Source organism: Pan paniscus, chromosome Y, assembly GCF_029289425.2.
Source record: "Pan paniscus chromosome Y, NHGRI_mPanPan1-v2.0_pri, whole genome shotgun sequence".
In the NCBI taxonomy this organism is placed as follows: domain Eukaryota; kingdom Metazoa; phylum Chordata; class Mammalia; order Primates; family Hominidae; genus Pan; species Pan paniscus.
In genome coordinates, this window is record NC_073273.2 from 10,807,029 (window position 1) to 10,825,873 (window position 18,845).

The following is an 18,845-nucleotide window of genomic DNA, read 5'->3' on the forward strand; positions in this document are numbered from 1 at the left end:
ATAACTGGACAATTTACCGAGGTGATGTGATTCTACTTTATGGGCTCTGCCAACAGGAAGCATTGTAGCATATCATTGGGTCCCCAAAAAGGTGATGTTTTTTGCTTTTGCTTGGGTCCTCACCACAGAGAGATTGTGACATATTGCTGAGTTCAGCACCTGTGTGAAACCACTCTCCAGCCTTGCTACAGCACATAAGCTTCATTTTGACATATATCTAGGCCAATTGCCTAGGTGAAATTAACCTCCTCTCTTGCCAAAGTCTTGCTTACACAGGGAGTTTTGATGTAACTGAAACCAGCTTCCAGGTGATGTGACTCTTCTGCCAGGGTCCTGCACACTAGGAGGATTCTGTCATTTCTCTGGACCTGAAAGCACTATTGTGATGTGACTTTCTTTCCTTCTCTCTGGACACTGGTGTTATTGTGCCATGTTCTGGAGACCATAGCAAAAGCCAAATAACAATTCATATGTCATAAGCCAGGATATGTGTAGAATGGTGAGTCTTATTCTAAAATTTTTCTGTAAGCATAATTGTGACATGTACCTTTGCATAGCTGCTGAGTGATTTAATAATTCTCTCTAGGTATAGCCCACAAATGAGATTTTCACAAATGTCTAGGCCAAGCACCTTGGTGATTTGACTGTGCTATCTTAACAATGGCTTCAGGATGGATTGTAATGTATATCTGGACAAATTGTCTAGGTTACATGACACTTCTAACCTGTTTGCACCTTGCTTCTTTTGGTAATTGTAGCATTTGTAAGAACTGAATCCAAATGATATGACTTTCTTGCCTGGGCCTTATCAATAGGAGCATTGTGACATACATTTGGGTCCATCATTTAGGTGATATGACTCTCCTCCTCTGCCTGAACTGTGCCCAAAAGGGACATTGTGCCACAGAGCTGGAACTAGCACACATGTTATGTGATATTTTTGATAGGACCCTGCCTACAAAGAGAATATAGAAATATTTCTGTCCCAGCATTTAAGTAATGTGGCTAAGAATTAAGTAATGTGGCTTCATAACAGAGGACATTGTGACATATACCTAGGCATGGCTGACAGGAATGATAGTGAGTCTCATATGGAAATTCAGCCAATAGAGGATATTTTGATTCTTATAACTAGGTTTATGAAAATGCAACATGTCACGGATCACCTCATTGTTCAAAGGTCACAAAAGATTACAACACTGACACATATTTTACAAAGTCTTTGGGTTATAAGGACAGAGTCACAACAGGATTAACACACAGATGAAACTGTGAGTCTTCTATGCAAACCCAGCTGACAGTCAAGAATGTCATGATCTCACATGGATAAAGCCAACTGTCACATATGAAAACAGGGCATCTGTGGTATTGCAAATTTCCTGTGTGAAATTTTCTGACAGTGTGATTGTGATATAAATCTTTGTGAAGCACCTTTTTAATTTGACTCTTCAGACTTTTTCCAGCCCATATATGGGATTGTGATATATACCTAGACCAAACTCGAGGTGATGTGATTCTCCTGTCTGGGCCCTTCTCTCAGTAAGGATTGTGATATATCACTGGATCTAGCAACAAGGTGATCTTACATTCTTGCCTGCACCGTGCCAAACAAAATTGTTGTGACATATTTTTGTGTCCATCTCATAGGAGATGTAACTCTCTTCTCTGGAATGGACTGAGCACAAAGGAAGGTTTATTGACGTAATGTAAGGCCAGGCACATACATGAGGGTATTTTTTTTTCCCAGAGCCATGACCAGTGGAGGGCATTGTGACATATCTCTGGACCTATGACCTAGGTTATGTGACTCTCCTGTTTTTGCCCTGCCAACCTAAAAAGTGACATGTTTCTAGGCCAGCAACACAGGTGAAGGTATTCTTGCCAGGGCTATGCTTCATGGTGGACATTGTGATAGACCTCTGGGCCTATTGCCTAGACGAAGTGACTCCCTCCTTGGGCCCTACACATTGTAGGCATAAGCAGAGAACCTGCACTAGGGTAATGTAACTATATTTGCCTGGGTGCTGTTCTAAGAGAGTCTTGTGACATATCTCAGGACCCAGCACCCAAGTGACGGGACTCTTTTGCCTGATTTCTGCCCACATGTTACATTGTGACATATTCCAAGGGAAGCACCTATGTGATATGATTCATCTCATCTGCCTGAGCCCTACCTACTAAAGACATTGATATAAGCCCATGGCCTATGCCTCTAAAATTGTGGGATTTTGAAATATTGCTGAGCCCAGCTTAGGTCATGTGACTGTACTCTTTTTTCTGAAGTATGCCCACAAAGGAAAATTTTGACCTACTGCACCCAGATGATGTTACTCTTCTGCCAGAGTCCTGAATAAAGAGGGAATTTTTGCATACTGGTGGGCCCAGCACCCTGATGATGTTACTGGCCTGCATGTGCCAGAGCCACAGAGAGTATTTTGACATATCTTCAGCCAATTCTGTAGCTGTTTAGCTCTCATTCCTAGGCTAAGTATTCCACATGTGAAATTGTGTCATATTAATCACTCCAGCACCCAGTTAATGTGACCCTCCTTCCTAGGTTTTGTCAAGAAAGAACATTGTGACATATTGTTTGCCACATCACCTAAGCTATTTGATTCTTTGTTCTAATTTTTTGCCCACAAATGGGATTATGACATGTATGTTGCTTCAGTTCAGATGCATGATACTCAAACTTATACTGAGATTCAACCAAGAGAAAGTATTTTGCCTCTCATTACTAGGTTAATGAAATAGTTAAAGTCCTGGGTTGCATTTTTGTACAAGGCTCACAGAAATTTACAATGGTATTTCTTATTCTACAATCTCCTTGGGTGGTACAGAGAGTTTCAAAACAAGGCCACACAAAAAGTTATAATTGTCACTCTCAATTACACACCCAGTTAAAAGTAAAAGTTGCCACCATCCCACATTCTCAAGGCTCACTGTTGAAGTACTGAGTTTAACATGGGAAAACAGAACAAAGATGGAATTTTGAGTCTCATGTGTGGATCTGGTAACAGGTGTGATCATGACTCATTTTTGAAGATTATCATGCATCCTGAGGTCACAGTCATAGGGTGGCTTACTCCTGCAATCCCAGCACTTTGGGAGGCCGAGGTGGGCAGATCATGAGGTCAAAAGATTGAGACGATCATGTCTAATATGGTGAAACCACGTCTCTACTAAAAATACAAAAAATGAGTTGAGAATGCTGGCAGGCACCTGTAATTCCAGCTACTTGGGAGGTAGCATTAGGGGAGTCACTTGAACCTGGGAAATGGAGGTTGTAGTGAGCCAAGAGTGCAGCACTGTGCCACAGTACTCCAGCCTGAGTGACAGAGTGAGATTCTGCAAAAAAAAAAAAAAAAAAAAAAATCTCATTCCGGAACTCAGCCTAAATGAGAGATATTGTCTATAATACTATAATACCTTGGTTTAAGGCAATATATAACATTATGAGTATATATGAGCATGTGAGTCACAGAGTAGTTTGCAACTCTAATGCATGATGTATAAAGCCCTCTGATGCTGCAGAGGACTGCATACAATGACCCAGCACATGGGACATTTTGACTTATATACATAATAAGCTCACAGTTAAAATAGTCACCCTGAAAGATGGAGATATTTTTTCATGTCACTGAGCTGACTACCAAGCTGTTAAAACTTTTGCTTAAATTGTTTTCCGTGTGTTCATTGTTACATACTGTTGGTCAGAATTATAATAATGTGACTCTTGTTCCTGGGTCCTGCCAACAAGAGATATTATAACATATCTCTGAGACTGTCAGCTAGGTGATTTGTCTATTTTACCTGTCTTTTGTCCTCAAGGGACATTGTGACATCTCTGTAAGTAGCATCTAGAAAATGTGACTCTCCTCTCTGGCCAAGGTCCTGCCAACTAAAGGAATTATGACATACCACTGAGTGAAAAACCTAGGTAATGCAACTGTCTTCTTTATTCTTGAATTGGCCGAGAGAGTATTGTTTCATATTGCTGAGCCCAGCACCTAGGTGTTGTGACTCTCCTGTTTTTCTTCAACCCTGTCTACAGTGTATATAGTGCCATATTTCTTGAGGTTGTACCAAAATGATGTTATTCTTATGACTTGGCCCTGCCTCCAAGGAAGATTATAATGTATCCTGAGGACAGAATCCAGATGAGAAGACTCTCCTGCCTTGTTTCTGCCCTCAGGTGAAATTGAGTAGACTAGAGCACTGTAACCCTTAGTGCTTGACTCATGCAGTGTTCATAGGAATTTCAAGATCATATTTTGTAGCAGGGCAAAAAAGGGCTGGTATAAATGAGAAGATGCTGGTGAAATAATTGGAGCCAGGAAGAGAATGAGACATGCTTGGAAAAGTGCACATACTCCTTAGGTGCAGCAGAACTGCCTGGCCAGTTCTCTGGTTTTGGCTTTGTGCCATGGAATTAACAGTCATTACCTTTATACCGCATTTGTTCAGTATTAAGTTTCTGATGTTGAACATAATATGATAACTTGTTAAAGACTTTTCCACAGTTTTAACACTTGTAAAGCTTCTCTCTAATGTGAATTCTCTTTTATCTAATGAGGTGTGAGAACAAGCTCAATGCTTTGCCACATTCTTTACATGTGTAGGCTTTCCCTCCAGTGTGAATTATCTAATGATTAGTAATGTCTGAGAAGCACTTAAAGGTTTTGCCACATTCTTCACATTCAAAAGGTCTGTTTTCTGTATAAATTCTTGTGTAATTAATAAGGGTGGAGAAGTGGGTAAAGGCAGTCCCACATTCTTCACAGATGTACGATTTCTTTCCAGTGTGAATTCTCTTTTGTTTATTAAAGGCTGAGAACCACATAAAAGCTTTTTTGTATTGAATACATTTGTGGGGTTTCTCTCCACTATGAATTATCTTACGTTTAGTAAGGTCTGAGAACCACCTATAGTCTTAGTTACATTCTTCACCTGTGTAGAGTTTCTCTCCAGTATGAATTATCTGACATTTAGCAAGTTCTGAGAACCACCTATAGGCTTTGTTACATTCGTCATATTTATAAGGTTTCCCTCCAGTATGAATTATCTTATGATTAGTAACATCTGAGAAGCACTTAAAGGCTTTGCCACATTCTTTGCATGTGTAGGGTTTGTCTTCAGTATGATTTCTATTTGTTTAATAAGGGTTGGAAGCAGGTAAATATTTTCCCATGTTATTTGCATTTGTCAGGTATCTCTCCAATATGAGCTCTCTTATGTTCAGTAAAATTTGAGATCTTTTCAAAGACTTTATCACATTCTTCACATCTGTAGCATCTCTCTGCAGTATGATTTCACTTCTGTATAGTAACATCTGAGAACAACCTACAGTTTTTGGTACATTCTCCACATTTGTAGCATTTCTCTCTGCTAAAAAATTTTATGTTCAGTAAAGATTAAGCACAACTCAAAAGCTTTGCCACATTTATTTCATTGACAGGTTTTGCTATGAGTAGTTGACAAACATTGATAAAGGCCATTACAACTGCTTGTCTGCCGCTTGCAATTACCCACACTTTGGTAGTCTTTTTTTTTTTTAATATAAACTATTAAGGTCACAGCTTCCACATTTTCTCAGATTCACTTTTTGAAATGAATCTTTTGTGTCACGCTCCAGCAATATCTCTGCAGAAAAATGAAAAGAGCCAGCTGAAAAAAAAAGAGCAACATGTATCTCCTCCCTCATTAGATGCAGGTGAATACACTTTACCAATACATAGTTATACAAAACACATTAACAAGGTGACAATAAAATACCACAGACTCTAATTCCTTTATGGACATATAAACCTAACAGAAATATACTGAACAAAAATGTCATTGTGAGAAGTCTAAGAATGAGTTAAGCATTTGCCATTCTTCATCCTATTATGACTATAAATATAGACTCCTAATTCCTGACTTACCCCTCCAAAAATAAGTAAAACTATGGCACGTATGTCAATGCTTCTGGCTTTTTGTGACCTTACCAAGGACTAATTTCTATATTCCATGACAGTATTGAAAAGAAAGGTGGTGCACTTTGACACTTTTGGACAGCTAAAACCAAATGTAAATGGCTGTCACAAGAGAAGAAAGACATCAGTATCATTGACAGACAATGGAAATAGCAACTGACTACAGGACCTTAATAAGAAACATGAAGAATGGCCAAGAGCAGTGGATCACACCTGTAATCCAAGCACTTTGGAAGGCTGCAGCCAGTGAATCACATGAGGTCAGACATTCAAGACCAGCCAGGCCAACATCCCTTCTGTATTAAAAATACAAAAATTGGCCAGGCATGATGGCAGTCACCTGTAATTCAAGCTACTCAGGAGGTTGAGGAAGAAGAATTGCTTGAAGCTGGGAAGTGGAGTTTGCAGTAAGCCAAGATTGCAGCATAGCAGTCTAGGTGGGGCAAAAAGAGTAAAACAGCAACTCAAATAAATAAATAAATAAATAAATAAATAAATAAATAAATAAATCTGGAAACTTTTTAAATAAAAAACTCACAAGCTCAGGGGAAACATTCATAGAACAGGCTCGAGAGACTCCAAGAATCTCTAGCCTAAAAAATTGGTAACTTATTTTTCAAGACAAAAGACACTTAATAAAGATTTTAACATGTGGCTTTTTATTATACAAATTGTAACATAAGATTACAACATATACCAAACATCAAGATAATATGACTCAATCAAAAATAAAAATAAATATTCAGGAATCAATTATTAAAAAACGAAGATGGAAAAATTACCTGAGACAATTAGATTGAAATTCTATATCTATTTTTTAAAAGAAAAAAAAATTACCCTAAACAATCAAAATTACCATCTCAAAGATGCTCAGGGAGTAAAATGGAAATAAAACAAAATGAACAAAAAATGAAACCAACAAAGAAGCACAAAAAGAAATAAAAATTTGGGCATATAAGTACAAAAAACTAATATGCACTTCAACGTTAGCAAAAAATATAAGAAAATCAAGAATCTCAGAAATTTTTAACTAAGTTTAACAAAAAGAAATATCTAACAGGACAATACATAACCAATGTTTTGAAAGTCACAGACAAGAAGAGAAGCTGGAATTCAGGAAGCAAAGAGATGTTTTACTTATATGCATGCTTTTTAAGATTACCAGTAAATTTATGAACATAAATCTTTCAGTCAAGAAGAGAGGAGAATGACATAGTCAACACACAGGAAAAAAAAAGTCTAAGCAACAATACTATATCCAGCAATCATATGCTTCAAAAAAAGAAAAAAAATCTAACTACATCATGATCTATATCAAGATCTAACTATGTCATGGCTTCAAGAGACTCACTTCAGAGCTAATAAAAAAAAAAACTGAAAATGACAGTATGAAAAATAAATTCCATGCAAATGTTAACCAAATGAGAGGAGAAGAGGCTACAATTTATTAAATGGACAACTGTCATATTTAATAAAATTTACTTTTAGTCAAATTTTACAAGAAACAAGGTAGGACATTCAATTATAGTAAAAAAGTTCATTCACAGAGAACCTATGAACATATGACAGTTTTCCCAAACACATGAAGCAAACATTGACAGAATTGATGTAAAAATAGACAGCAGTATAATAATGGATGCATACATCAACATCCCACTTTCAGTAAAAAATAAACAAGACAGAATATTAATAAGGAAACAAAATAATTGAAGTCAGTATACAATAATTACAGTTAATTACTGCATAAAGGTAACAGAATACACATTCTTTTCAATAGCTCATAAAACATTTTCCTACATGGACCATCTGTGACACCACAAAAGAAGCCTTAACAATATTTTAATTGAAATTTTATAATTATTTACAGCCCAAATGGAATGAAACTAGAAGTCAGTAAAAGAAGAAAAGCTGAACAATTAAAAAATTATAAACATTAACTAACACAGATATTTTCTTTTTTTAAAATTTCTTTTGGGAATGGAGTATCACTCTGTCATTAGGCTGCAATGCAGTGGCACAATCTCAGTTCACTGCAACCTCCAGTTTCTGGAGACAAAGGATTCTTCTGCTTCAGCCTCCCAAATAGCTGGAAATACAGACACACACCAACATGCCCAGATACCTTTTCTTTTTTTAATTTAGTAGAGATGGAGTTTTACTATTTTGCCCAGAATTGTCTCGATCTCCTGATTTCTCCATGCATCATCCCTGGACTCCCAAAGTGCTGGGATTACAGGCATGAGCCACCATGCTCAGCCAACAACACACTTTTGAGTAGGCTTTTTTCAAGTGTTGGAAGACATAACATTGTGAAGATATCCATGCACTTAACGTGACCCAATACTCAACACACAAATTTTAATTTTAATTATGTTTTTCAAAAATAGAAAAAAAAAGATATCAAGGGACTATGAAAAGCCTGACAATCTTGAAAAAGTGGAAAATTATTGGAAGTCTTACACTTAGCAATTTTCAAACACACACAAAAACCTACAGTAACCAAAGCACTTTGGTACTGGTACAAAAGTAGAACACCAAAGTAATGAAATAGAATGTAGCACAGAAATACACCCTTGAGTGCAGAAGGGAGACATACCATCTAGGTTTTTCAATCAACTATGTGTCATAATTCCTTTGGTAAGGAGTACCCCGGCAGGGGAGGAGAATTACATTACCTAAATGCTAGTTTCAGCGATATTTCAAAATGTCCTCAGGGGGCAGGGCACAGGCTGGAGAGACACATCACCTAGCTGATAGGCCAAGAGATATGTGATAATATCCCCTGTTGACAGGGCTCAGGAAAAAGAGTCACCTTATTATTATTCTGACCCAGCAATATGTAACAATGAACCCATGGGAAAAAAAATTGAGCCACAATCTCACAACACCTGGATACTATGCCCAGTGACATGACACAATCTCATCATTTTTGAGGTTGACACATTTAACTTTTAGCTGAGGGTGCATATTAGACTCACAATCTCATGTATGAGCTGGGTCAGTGTATGATACTCTCTACATCATCTGAGGGATTTATAAAACCTGCATGAAGAGGCAGGGCATGGTGGCTCACACCTGTAATCCCAGAAATTTTAGAGGCTGAGATGGGCAGATCATGAGATCAGGAATTCAAGACCCACCTGGCCAAGATGGTGAAACCCCGTCTCTACTAAAAATACAAAAAAAAAAAAAATTTGCCAAGTGCAGTGGCAGTCTCCTGTAATCCCAGCTACTTGGGAGGCTGAGGCAGGAGAATCACTTGAACTCATAGGGCGGAGGTTGCAGTGAGCTGAGATTGTGCCACTGCACTCCAGACTGGGTGAGAGGGTGAGACTCTATCTCAAAACAAAACAAAACAAAACAAACAAAACAAAAACTCCATGAAGATTGTAAACCTCTCTGAGGCCTACATGCTCATATGGACCCACAGTCTTACATATTGACCTAAACCCAGGTTTGATAGTCAACATCTCTCCTGTAGGCAGGGTTAAGGGAGAACACTCAGTGTCAGTGGGCTGGGTCAGTGGGCTAGGTCACTGGGCTGGGTCCAGAAATGAGTCACCATTACACATGTGGCCAGTTCAACACATAAAATTCACAATTCCAACTCTGCTGTATTTTCTTGTTACACTCAGGACTTCAAAAGTTGGCACTGTAAATGTGGGATGGTAAAAACTTTTAATTTCACCTGGTTACATAACCGAGAGTCCCAATCTAAACTTTTTGTGGGGTCATGTTATGAAACTCTCTATCAACAAAGAGTTTGTACAGTATGTTAGTGTTGTAAGCTTCTGTCAGCTTGGAACAAATATGCAGACCAGGAGTTTATCTATTGCCCTAAACTTAGCAATGACAGGCAAAATATCTCCTATTGGCTGAATCCAAATATAAGTTTGATCATCATGCCTGTGAATTGAAGCAAGGTGTATGGCATAATCCTATTTATGGGCATAAAACTAGGCAGGAGGGTAACATCACTTAGATGCTGTGTCACAATGCCTTGTAATGCTGTGTCACATGTGTCACATGTGATGCTGTATCACAATGCCTTCTCTAGGCAGGGTATAGGAAATTGGATCACATTCATTGGGTGCTGGACCCAGCAATATGACACCATCTCACATGTGGAAAAAATCCAGCCAAGTTTTGAGAGCCAAAACACCTATATAATGGGCCCAAGATATATAAAAAAACCTTCGGTGGTTCCAGCACAGGCAGGAGAAACACTTCATAAGGGTACTGGGCCAAGCAATATGCAATATGCCATCAATTTCTCTTTATACAGAACCCAGGCAGAAGAGTAACATCACTGGGGTGCTGGGCCATGCAATAGGTCAAAATATGTCATTCTGTGGGCATGGATCGGGAAAAAGAGGTGAGTCACCAATCCTGAGTGCTAGGCTCAGCAATGTGCCAAAATCCTCCTATTGTGAATGCCCAGGCAGACAAAAAGCATCACATCACTTAGTTCATGGGCTCAGAAATATGTCCCAATGTCTCCAGTAGGTGAAGCTCAGGCAGATGAGGAGAGTCATATCACCTATGTGCTTCCCCAGAAATATGTCACAATGTAACACATAGGCAGAAACCAGGTAGAGGAGCCAGGTCACTTGGGTGCTGAGTCCTGAGATATGTCACAAGGCTCTCTTAGGACAGCACCCAGCAAAGAGAGTTACATCATCTAGGTATAGGTTTTCTGCTTATTCCACAATGCTTTATTTGGGTAGGGCTCAAGGAGGGAGTCACTTCACTTAGGTGATAGACCCTGAGATATGTCACAAGGTCATCTATGAAGCATAGCTCTGGTGAAAAAGTACTATCAACTGTTTGCCTGGCCTAGAAATATGTTACTCGAGGTTGGCAAGACCCAAGCAAGAGAGCCATATAACCCAAGTGATAGGCCCAGATATAAATCACAGTTCCGTCCTTTGAACATGGCTTTGGCAAAATAATACCTTCAACTGTGTGTCTGGGCTTGTGATATGTCACTATCTTTCCTTTGTGCATGGCCTATTCCAGAGAGCAGAGTTACATCACCTATGAGGGGGACACAGAAATATGACACAATAATTTTGGTGGGCATGGCACAGACAAGAATATAACATCACCTGGTTGCTGGATTCACTTGTATGTCACAATCCTTACTTAGAGAATGGCCCAGACAGGAGAGTAACATCACCTTGAGGTTGGCCTAGCAAGATATCACAATCCCATATTTGGGCTGGAATAAGTCTGGAGAGTCAAATTACACAGGTGCTTGGCAAAGATTTCTATTACAATCACAGTGTTAGATAATTGCAAAGGTGAGATTTGCAATACCACACATATCCTTTTTTCATGTGTGATATTTTGCTTTATCCATCTGAGGTGTTGACAGTCTTTACTGTCCGCTGGGTGTGCATACAAGACTCAAATTTCACCTGTGTTCTGAGCCCTGCTTTGGCTCTGTCTCTATAACCCAAAGACTTTGTAAAATATGTGTGAATGTTGTAATCTTTTGTGACATTTGTATAAGAACATTATTCAGGACATCATGCATATACCTAAACTTGGTTATAAGAGTCAAAATAACCTCTATTAGCTGAATCCCCATGTGACAATCATTATCATTCCTGTGAACCATGCCTAGGTATATATTACAATTATCTGTATGGCTATGAAGCCATATTATCTAAATGCTGGGCCAGAATTATTCCAATATTGTCTTTGTAGGCAATGCTTTGTCAGAAATGTCACAAAACTTGTGTGTTAGGTCCAGCTCTGTGGCAGAGTGCACTTTGTGGGAAATGTCAGAGCAGAAGGTTAAAGTCATTTCACTTAACGGTGGGCCCAAAAATATGTCACAATGCCTCCTGTTAACAGGGCCCAGGCAATAGTCATATCATTTGGATGCAATGTTTAGAAATGCTACAATTACCAAAGGAAACAGAATACAGGCAGTAGAGGAGAGTCATGTATCCTAAATGATGGGTCCAGAAATATATCACAGTCCCCCTGAGGATAGTAATAACACAGTCAAATCATCAAGGTGCTTGGCCGAGGTATTTGTCAAAATCTCATTTGTGGGCTATACTTGGCAAATTATTAAATCATTCTGGAGCTGGGCAAAGGTATATGTCACAATTATACTTGTGGAGAGGTTTAGAAATAAGAGATTATCTTGCACATGTTCTGGCTCTAGGTATTTGAGTTGTTATTAGGCTTTTGTTATGGCCTCAGATATATGGCACTGTATCACCTGTGGACACAGAGAAGGCAAGAAAGTCACATCATCTACATGGGTATAAGTCTTGTGAGATGTCACCATCCCCCTTGTGGGAAGGCCCTTGTGGAAAAGTCACATCACCTGGATGCTGGTTTCACTAACATTAAAAACCTCTCTGTGGTCAGGAATTTGGAAAAAGAGGAGACTCACTTCACCTAGGCAACTGGCCTAGATATATGTCACAGTGTCTGTTCTGTGCAGTAATAAAGATGGAGAATGACTTCACATTGGTGCTGGACCCAACAATATGTCACAGTCTCCCTGTAATCAAGGCAAAGGCTAAAGCAAAAAAAAAAAAAAAAATCATAACCTAGGTGTTGAGTCAAGTGATATGTGGCAATACTTTCTGTTGGCAGAACCCAAGGTGGAGAATCACTTCATCTGGTTGCAGTGTCCAGCTATGTGTCACAATGCACTATAAATGAAGGGCCAAGGCAGTATAAGGTTGTCACATAACTTACATGATGGACCTAAATGTAAGACACAATCCTTCTCATAGTTAGGTTTCAGGCAGATAATTCACCTCACCTGGGTGACAGTCCCAGGGATATATAAAAGTGCTGTTTCATAAGCATAGCCAGGAAGGTGTTATACATGGCTTGTTCTACCTATGGCACAATTTCATCTGTGGCCTGGGCTTAGAAAAGACAGTCAAATTATTCATATGCTGGGCAAATTTACCAATCCCAGTCACACACTCAGAAACATTCAGAAATAAATATTTTATCCCACATGAATCCTGGTTTCATGTATTTGAGTTAACTCTTTCTATGAGTTGGGTTGAAGTAGAGAAGTCACAATCCCAACCATGGGCAAGAGCTTCAATCCTACTTGAACATTGTGTTCTAGTAGGAGAGTCACAGCATCACAAGTGTGCAGAATCATGTTTCAAATTTTACCAAACCACCTGTGAATCAGATCCATGTATGACACTAATTATTTCAACCTTCAACTGTTTTTTATGTGTGAGATTTAGTACCACATTCCTAGGCCCTGTTTATTTGTGAGAATGATAATTATGTCAGTTACATGTGCATACAAGAGTCGCATTCTCACCTGGTTGCTGTTCTCTCTTATGACACTCTTTGTACCAATAAGGCTTTATATGATATATCAGAGTGTTATAATCATTTATGAACTCTATGCAAGTGAAAAACCCAGGACCTTACCCATGTCAGTGATACTGGCTTGGAGAGTCACAGTCTCTCTACTGGCTGGGTCCAGGAAAGAGAGTTATTATTGTGCATGTGTGCTTAACCCAGGTGTATGTCACAACTTCACCTGTGAGTTGGGACAAGGTGGGAGAGTCACATAATCTGGGTGCTGAGCCAGAGACACAATATAAATAATTTCATTTATAGGCTGGGCCTAGTCAGAAAATTCAAATCACTGAGATGTTGGGCTCTGCAATATGTATTAATTCCCTCTCTTGGCACAGTCTACAATGTGAAGGAGAGTCACATCACCTAGGTTTTGTAATCAGTGGTATGCCACCACATCTGTGGTGAGTAGGACCTATGCAGGAGAGGAGAGTCACATGACCTAGATGTTTGGTCAACAATATTTCACTATGTACTATGGGGGTGGTTATGGGCAGGAGAGACAAATCACCTGTCTCATAGGTCCAGAGATATGTGATAATATTCCCTGTTTGCAGGGTCTATGCAGAAGTAACATGATTATGATTCTAACCCTGCAATATGTCAAAATGCACCCATGGGAAAAAAATTAAACCAAAAAGTCTCAACACCTGGGCACTAGCCCCAGGAATAGGCCAAATCTTTAAGTGTTTGTGGGTGACACCATTAAATTGAGCTGCTTGTGTATATGAGAGTCACAATCTCACGTGTTTTGGGAGCCATTCTATACACTCTACAACATTTGAAGGCTTTATACAGCATCCATCAGGGTTGCAAACCACTCTGAAGCCTACATGCTCATAGGGATTCATGATCTCACATATTGCCCTAAACCCAGGTATATAGTAAACATATTTACCATAGGTTGGTTTTAGGTATGAGACCCATTATTATGCCTATAAACTGGACACAGAAATGAGTCACCATCCCACCTGTGGCCAGATCCACATATGAAGGTCAAAATTCCAACTTCGTACTTTATTCACTTGATAGACTCAGGATGTTAACAGTGGGCTTTGCACACGCGGAATGGTGATAACATTTGCTTTCACCTGAGAATGTAATCAAGAGGCCCAATCTGAACTTTCTGCTGGTCCCTGTCATAAAATTCTGCACCAATCAGGGAAATTATACATTATGAGTTAGCTGTTGTAAAGCCCTGTGAGCTTTCAATAAATATGCAGCCAAGGATCTTACCTATTGCCCTATGCCTAGTGATGAAAGGCAAAATATCTCCTATTGGCTGGATCCATGTATACGTTTGACCATTATGCCTGTGAACTGAAATAAGGTATATGTCATCATCCCATTTGTGGCCAAAATCTAGGCAGGAGGGTAACATTACTTAGGTGCTGTGCCAAGAAACATATCCCAATGCCATATCTAGGCAGTGTGTAGGAATTAGATCATATTAACTAGGGCTGGACTCAGCAATATGCCCCAGTCTCAAATGTGGAAGAAATCCAGGCTGGGAATTGTGCCTCATGCCTGTGATCTCAGCACTTTGGGAGGCCAAAGTGGGCAAATCAAGAGGACAAGAGTTCTAGAGCAGCCTGACCAACATAATAAACCCTGTCTCTACTAAAGATACAAAAACTAGCCAAGCATGGTGGCACATGCCTGTAATTGCAATTACTCAGTAGGCTGAGGCAGGAGAATAGCTTGAACCCAGGATGTGGGGGTTGCACTGAGCCAAGATCATGCCATTGCACTCCAGAGCTCCAGCCTGGGTGACAGAGCAAGATTCCATTCCCCCCACCTTGCCCCCCCAAAGAAAAAGCCAAGTTATGGAGATAAAACACCTACATAATGGGCCCAGGAGAGGTCAAAATACCTTCTACGGCTCTGGGACAAGCATGAGAGTCACATTATTGGGGTGCTGGGCTCAGCAATATGCCATAATTCTCTCTATATGCAGGACACAGGCAAAAGAGTAACATCATCTGTGTGCTGGGGCCCTGCAGTAGGTCAAAATTTTTTGTTTGTTCATGGTTCAAGGAAAAAAAAAAGTGGAATAACTTGAGTGCTGGGCTCAGCGATATGGCATGGTCCTCTGATGTAAAAGCCAGAGAGAAGAAGCAGTCACTTTACTTAGGTCATGGGCTCAGAGATATTTCCCAGTGCCCCCAGTAGACAGGGCCCAGGCAGAAAAGGAGAGTCATGTCACGTATATCATGTAAGTGCTTCTCTAGTTATATGTCACAATCTAACTTGTGGGCAGAAACTACACAGAAGGGACACATCACTTGAGTACAAACTCAAGTAATATGTCATCATCCCCAATGTAGACAGGTTTGAAGAAGAAAAAGATAATCACATCAGCTGGATGCTGGGCTCAGAAATATGGAATAATTCCTTCTCTTGGCAGAGTTTAGGAAAAAGAGGAAAGTCATGTCACCAAGGTTTTACACTCAGTAATATGTCACAAGGCAAGAGAGGAGAGTCACATTACATATATGCTGTATTTAGCGATATGTCAGAGTGTCCTCTCTGGTCAGAAAACTGGGAGGAGAAATACATCGCTTAGCTGATAAACCCAAAAATATGTGATAATATCCTCTGTTGGCTGGGTCCAAGCTGAAAAGTTGCATTACTATGTTTTTGTTGTTGTTGTTGTTGTTTGTTTGTTTGTTTTGAGACGGAGTCTCCTTCTGTCACCCAGGCTTCAGTGCAGTGTCATGATCTAGGCTCACTCTAAGCTCCGCTTCCCAGATTGATGCCATTCTCCTGCCTCAGCCTCCCAAGTAGGTGGGACCAGAGGTGCCTGCCACCATGCACAGCTAACTTTTTGTATTTTTAGTAAAGACGAGGTTTCACTGTGTTAGCCAGGATGGTCTCGATCTCCTGATCTCATGTTTCACCCACCTTTGCCTCCCAAAGTGCTGGGATTACAGGGATGAGCCACCGCACCTGGCCACATTATTATGTTTCTAACTCAGTGATATTTTACAATGCACTCATTGGAAACAATTTAAGCCAAATTCTTTCAACACTGGGGAACTAGGGCTAGTGATATGACACAATCTTCTCAGCATTTAATGTAACACCTTTAACAGTTAGCTTCGTGTATATGTAAGTGTCACAATCTCATGTATGTTTTGGGACATCGTATAACACACTCTACAACCTCCAGAGGCTTTATGCAATATCCATGAGAGTTGCAAATCTCTCTGAGGCCTGCATGCTGGTATTGACTCACAATCTTACATATTGCCCTAAACCCAGTTATGATAGTCAATATCTCTCTTACAGGCTGTGTTCATACAGGAGACCCATTATTATGTCTGTAATCTGGGTCCAGAAATGATTCACCATCTCCCCTATAGCAAGATCCACATATGTAACTCACAACTCCATCTTTGTACTTTATTTAGTTGTTAGAATCAGGACTTTCACAGTGGGCTTTGTAAATGTGGTATGGTGACAACTTTTGATCTCATCTGCATATGTAATCAAGAGTCACAATCTCACCCTTTTGCTGGGCCCTGTTATAAAACTCTGTGTATCACCCAAAGAATTTATAGGACATGAGTTAGTGTTGAAAACTTATGTGAGCTTTGTACAAATACGCAACTCATTATCTTAACTATTGCTCAAAATGTAGTGATGGGAAGCAAAATATCACTATTAGTGGAATCTCAATTTAAGTTTCTTCATCTTGCCTATGAAATGAAGCAATGTAAATTTCATAATCTCATTTGTAGGTAAGAAAATTTGGCAGGAGGGTAGCACAACTAAGGTGCTGTGCCAAGTAATATGTCACAATGCCTTTTTTAGGAAGGGACTAGAAATGAGGTTTACATTAACTGGGTGTTGGACCCAGCAATATGACAAAATTCCAAATGCAAAAGAAGAAAAAAGAAAAGAAAATGAAAAATAGTGAGAGCAAAAATACCTATAGAATAACCTCAAGATAAGTAAAAATACTTTCTGTTGGTCTGGCACAGGCAGGAAGGTTACATCATCAGAGTAGGGGGCCAAGCAATATACCATAATTATTTCCTTATGCAGGGCCCAGACAAAAGAGAAACATCATCTGGGTTCTGGGGCCTGCAATCTGTCCCATAGTTCAGGATTAAAAAGTAGAATCAAATTACCTAAGTATTGGGCTTAGCGATATGTCACATCATCGCACTTTAAAGGCTCAAGCAGAAGAAAAGAGCCACATTACTTGGCCCCCGGGTTCAGATAATTGACCAAATGTCCCAAGTAGGCAGAGATCAGGTAGAAGATTAGAGTCATGTCACCTTGGTGCTTCCCTAGGTATATGACACAATCTAACATGTGAGGTAAAGCCAAGCAGAATGGCCACATCACCTTGATGGTGGGTCTTGAAATATGCCGCATTTTTCCCTTAGGAGAGGACCCAGGCAAGAGAGTTACAACAAGTAGGTTCGTGTTCTACCCTTATGTGTGTATATGAGAGTCACAATCTCATATATTTCCTGGGCTATTGTATGACACTCTACAACATTTGAAGGCTTTATACAGCACGCATGAGAGTTGCGAAGCACTCTGAGGCCTATATGCTCATATGGATTCATGATCATACATACTGTCTTAAACCAGGTATAATGGTCAACATCTCTTCTGTAGGCTGGGGTTAGGGATGAGAAACATTACTATGCCTGTGAACTGGATCCAGAAATAAGTCACCATCTCACCTATAGCCAGATCCACATATGAAAATCCCAATTCCAACATTGTACTTTATTTGTTTGTTAGATATAGGACCCTAACACTGGGATTTGCATGTGTGGTATGGTAACAACATTCACTTTTACCTGGGTGTGGAATTGAGAGACCCAATCTGAACTTTTTGATGGTTCCTGTCATGGAACTCACTGTACCAAACAAGGAGATTATACATTATGAGTTAGTGTTGTAAGGCACTGTGCGTTTGGTACAAATATGCAACCTAGGACCTTACCTATTGCCCTAAGCCTAGCAATGAAAGGCAAAATACTCCTATCAGCTGAAACCCTTCATAAGTTTTACCACCATGCCTGTAAACTGAAGTAAAGTATATGTCATAGTCCCATTTGTGGGCAAAAATCTAGGTTGGCAGGTAACATCTTTAGCTGCTGTGCTAAGTAGCGTATCACTAATTCCTAGGCAGGGTATAGGAATTAGAGTCACATTAACTGGGTGCTGGACTCAGCAATATGAAACCATCCCAGCCAAGAGATGAGAGTCAAAACACATACACAATAAGCCCAGAATATGTTAAAAAATATTCTACCACTATGGGACAGGCATGATAGATGAAATAATGCCCTGCTCTGAGAGGACATTGTCAGGGTGCTGGCCTAAGCACTATACCATAATTTTCTCTATATGCTGGACCCAAACAAAGGATTAACATTATCTCAAGGCTGGGCCCTGAAATAGGTCAAAAATTCTGTTTGTGGTCATGGCTCTAGAAAAAAAATAGGGACAAATAACCTGAGTGATGAACTCAGCAAT

At 39.7% G+C, this 18,845-nt stretch overlaps 1 pseudogene; it reads right to left on the reverse strand.

The window, feature by feature from the left end:
• Positions 1-4,525: 4,525 nt before the first annotated feature.
• The window catches only part of LOC134729850 (zinc finger protein 736-like), a 62,390-nt pseudogene continuing 48,070 nt past the window's right edge, over positions 4,526-18,845 (reverse strand).